Below are 4,815 nucleotides of genomic sequence, written 5' to 3'. Positions count from 1 at the left end.
TCTTCGCCCTCATCTGAAGGTTGCCAGGGCAGTTTTAATGTTGGGCAACATATTGCTATGGTTCCTGTTTTTCGAGAATCTGAGGTGGAGGCATTTTTTGTTAATTTTGAGCGGGTAGCGGGGGCTGCGAATTGGCCGGAGGATCAGTGGGCACTATTAGTGCAATATAAGCTCACGGGTAGGGCTCAGGATGCATGCCAGTTTTTATCAAAGGAGGACAGCATGGTATATGAGAAAGTGAAGGGTGCTGTCTTGCGCGTATATGAACTGGTGCCGGAGGCATATAGGCAGCGGTTTAGGGGACTAAGTAAAGCTCCCTCGCAAACACATGTGGCATTTTCCCATGAACAACGGATGGTGTTCACTCGTTGGTGTGAAGCGTGTAAGGTGGATGGGATCGAGGCTTTGAGCGAGTTAATCCTCATGGAACAATTTAAAAAATTTGTGCCCGAACACATGATAATACAGTTGGAGGAGCGAAAGGTTTCTACCCTCCAGGAAGCTGCAGTTTTGTGTGACGAGTTGGCAATGATCCACAAAAAATGTTCTGCATCACATGGTTCTGTGCGAAATGATGTGTATGTAGGAGGCGACGAGCGATCATTTTGACCACGCTCGCCTCCGTCTGAAAAGAGACATTGTAATTATTGTAGCAAGCCAGGTCATTTGGCGGCGGACTGTTATGCATTTGTGCGCGATCGGCAAAATACTGACAGGCCAGCTCAGGAACCAAAGGTGGTGGGGTTGGTTAGCACTGTCTCACGCCCTGGGCGGGGGAAACCGGACAGTTGTTTTGATCCTTTTATATCTTCTGGTTTTGTGTCACTGTCGGGTAAGGTCTGTGACCAGCGCGAGGTGAGGATCCTTCGTGATACAGGTGGTTCACAGTCCTTTATGCTGGCGGATGTATTGCCGTTAAGTGTGGAGTCGTCTTGTAATACAAGTGCTATTGTGTGCGGGATAGAGATGGGCTACACGCCCGCTCCGTTACATATGATACATGTGAGGTCAAAACTAGTCACAGGTTGTTTTCCCGTGGCGGTTCGTTCCTCTTTTCCGGTAGCCGGAATTGATTTTATCATGGGAAATGATATAGCTGGGGGGAAAGTTCTGTGCGATGCGTTGATTGAGTCAGCAATCCGGCCACGCTCGCCGCCGTCTAGGAGACCGGTGGTGTGCAATTATTGTAAAGAGACAGGCCATGTGGTAAAAGGATGTCGTACGCTGAGGAAGCGACAGGACAAAATCACGAAGTCAGCCCAGAAACCAAAAGGTGTGAGTGTTGATTTTGTCATGGGGAACAAGTTCGCTGGGGAGAGTGTGATTGCTGTAGTGGAGGTTGAAAAGGCTCCATTGACTGACTTGTGTTGTGATGAATTGCTTGATAATCACCCCAATGTGTTTTCTGCTTGTGTTGTCACCAAGGCACAGGGCGGGGTGCGAACTCAAGTTTTGACGTTGAGTGAATCTGTCGGGGGCGAGGCTCTCGCCGAGGACAAGGGGCCATCTGTTGGCGAGATGGAAGAGGTTGCTGTATGTAGCGTTCAGGGGCAGCTGGTAATTCCCGAACCATCTATTGGAGAGATGATGATGAAAGACATATCACCTGGATCGTATCCACCTCATTTTTACATTCGTGAAGCAGTGTCGCCCGAGCAATTGCTCGCTCTAAAGCGGTGGAGGCTGGGTTTTCTAGGCCTGTGTGGTGCTGGTGTGCCCATTGGTGGGTGATTGTGGGAGGAGAATTTTTTTTTTTTTTTTGTTGTTTCTGTTTTCCCTGGTGTGTGGTACTAATCGGATGTTGGGTAATAAGTAATAATGTTTTGCTAACCCTACAGGTTCGCTCTTATGGGGGGAGGTGTGACGTACCTGGGTACGTGGGTTGGTCATTACCATTATTACTGTATTTATGACACCTTCTGAACATCAGGTTAGTATATTTAATGTGTCATGTTTTGTATATGATGTGTGTGTGTTGAACATGGGAGTTAATGCTGTCTCTTCTCTCCCTGTCAGGTGCTGCCCATCCCTACTGAAGAGTGCTGATTGCCTAATGAATAACAGCTGATGGCAGTCACATCAAGAGGGATGGGTAGCCAAATACCTGACAGCACACACACGTCTCGGCGCATCATGGTGTCATTTTGCCAGTGACCAAGTGGAGTGAGGTGGCCTCTGGTTGCCACTGTTTGTGTAGTAATTATTACTTTACTGGTTATGCCAATTGCCACGGTATGTGGACTTTTGATTATGTGCTGCCTGCATGGACCAAACCCTGTGGGGGGTAGGTATATTGTTGGCCATATTAGATTCGTCCTACACGGTGAACTGCATGGTTAGAGTGGTGTTCCTTCGGTCCCAGATTGCCAACCACGTGGCATGTGGTTGTGTGGTTCGGGTTTGCCTTGCTTATCATTGTTCTTCACTTTGTTTGTTCTCCCCTTACCCTTTTCCTTTATGTGTGTTGTGGGTTGAAATCCCCACTGATAACATCCCTTTTCCCTTTGGGAAAAGGCCGTGGGTTGAAACCCCCACATTACAATAAAACCCAATTTACCATTTGAAAACGTCTTTGTTTACTATCTGCCTACCCGGGACTGTTTTTGAAAAGCATTTTTCTACTGAGGGGGTTGTTTCTGCTCATGTACCACCTGCCCAGTTACTATCTTATATGGTCGATAGACCTCTGTACATGACAAGTTGCCTAAGCTTAACCAGTGATAAACTAGGCGTTAGGTAGTTTGCAGGCTGTTAGACCCAGAAATATGCGCAGAACTTGCCGTCCCACGATTGGCGCACATGTCACATGACCAGAAACGTGCGTGGCCAATCAGAGCGCAAAACGGGAACGCGGAGGAAAGTATAGACGCGTCCCCAAAGCCTGTTTTTGGGATTCAAACTTCGTCAGGGTTCTTCGAACGGACGTTCGAACCTTCGTTTTTTATTTAAAAATTAAAAAAAAAAAATATCCTCAAACTAAATCCTCTATTTGAATAAAGTGATTCAAACTTCGTCAGGGTTTTTCGAACGGACGTTCGAACCTTCATTTTTAATAAAAACATTTAAATTAAAAAAAATGTATATATATTTTTTTATATCCTCACACTAAATCTTCAATTTGAATAAAGTCATTAAAACTTCATCAGGGTTTTTCGAACGGACGTTCAAACCTTTGTTTTTAATTAAAAATGTTAAATAAAAAAAATTGACAATTAGACAAATAGACAAATAATTTACAATTCCGCAAGGGGAAATTGTGAAAGTGTGGGTGATGCCTGTGCACCGCCGGCCAACAAGAGAGGGTGGTCATAAATCAATATTTTCCAGACTGTTCTATAAAAGTAGCGATTTTTATTTCAAACGTATTCAAGTATAAACATCATAACCATGTCACAACAGCATTTAGAATGTATATTATCATCAATACGTTAGTTTAGGAATAGGTCCAAGAAGTCGTTTCCACCGTCCGCTCCTTTAGCAGGCTCTGGAGACAGCCGAATGTCTAGACTGTCCAGATCAATGTCTCCACTGGGTACAGAGCTGAAAAGCTCAAACAGTGGAATGGAGTCGAAGTTGATGGACTGTATGTTCTCCAGGTCTGTGATGTCAGAGATGATAGGGCCAGAATTCAGAGGGCTGTCAGCAGGAAATAGACTGGCTGCACTAAACCCTCCTGATGAAGCAGATATAGCTTGGGAGGACTGCAATGGTTCCAAAGAGTACTTCTGGCTGTATTTAGGCATGGAGTGGGCAGAGCTACTGTCGTTCAGCATCAGAGGGATCTTTCTCTTCATGCCCAGAACTCTGTTGGACTGGACCAGGGTGACCAAGAACTGAATCAACTTGTTGACAACTTTCTGCTGCTGGGAGCCTTTCTGTTTCAGACTGGCAATTTCCCTCCACAAAGCCTCGTTCTCGTGTTTAATAGAGATGATCTTAGAGTCGATGTTCTCCTGTTTTCCCTTCATCAGCTGAACATCATTGAGGATCTTCTCAGGAAACACCTTCAGCTCATCCTGCTTCAGACATTGGACACATTGGTGACTTTGCGTTTGATGTTCTCCAGCAGCTGATCTTGTCCTCTGATGAAATAAGGATGTAGGAACTCTGTGTCGTCTTTCTCCGGTTTCACAAGACTCCCATGCTCGATGTGGACCACCTTACAGAATCCATACATGTTGAGTTGTTGTACGAAGCTGGCCATGTTGTTGTGCTTGAAAAACTTTGGAAGAACCTCCTTGGAGAAGTGACCCTGGTCAAATACATGAAAACTAGTTCCATTTGGGCTCCAGCAGATGAGAGGGTCAGTTTCTGGGTCTTCCACCAGTATCCAAAGTTTGGTCAGAAAAGCTGGAACGCTGCTGCCGCTAACGACCACACCTCCAGATCCACCTCCGTGAAACTCCATGCTCCCAAAACGACAGGGATACAATAAAACAAAGCCAACGTTCACAAGTCGACAGTCTGAGTTAGTTAGTTAGCGCTCTGCTAATGTCGTTAGCTCGTTTCCCAAAATAGCTAACAACTAACTAGACAATTCCGCACGGGGAAATTGTGAAAGTGTGGGTGATGCCTGTGCACCGCCGGCCAACGGGAGAGGGTCTGTATTGTCTCTGTATTGTCTCTTTCCACAGCAAAACGGTAGGCATGGCACCTTGGTTGAGAAATGCAGGCTTCAATCTATGTTGTTTAGTCTATCTGTTCAGTACTGTTTCAAGATGCACAATGAGATCTTCTGAGAGAATTGTTAAATAGATACACAAATGTTCTAGAATGTTCTATTATGACATCATACTGTGCCATCACAAATGTTCT

The 4,815-nt window shown here is 45.4% G+C and overlaps 1 pseudogene across 1 annotated transcript; it reads right to left on the bottom strand.

Annotated features, from left to right (window-relative positions):
• Positions 1-3,428: 3,428 nt before the first annotated feature.
• LOC311242982 (heat shock factor protein 1-like) lies at positions 3,429-4,408 on the bottom strand (annotated as a pseudogene). The gene has a single exon. The product of its transcript is annotated as a heat shock factor protein 1-like (transcript).
• Between the last annotated feature and the right edge of the window lie 407 nt (positions 4,409-4,815).

Source organism: Notolepis coatsorum (genome assembly GCF_963971535.1).
Source record: "Notolepis coatsorum genome assembly, chromosome: 16".
NCBI classification, from domain to species: Eukaryota; Metazoa; Chordata; class Actinopteri; order Aulopiformes; family Paralepididae; genus Notolepis; species Notolepis coatsorum.
The sequence above is the reverse complement of the archived record's forward strand: the minus strand, read 5'-3'. Positions and strand labels throughout refer to the sequence as shown.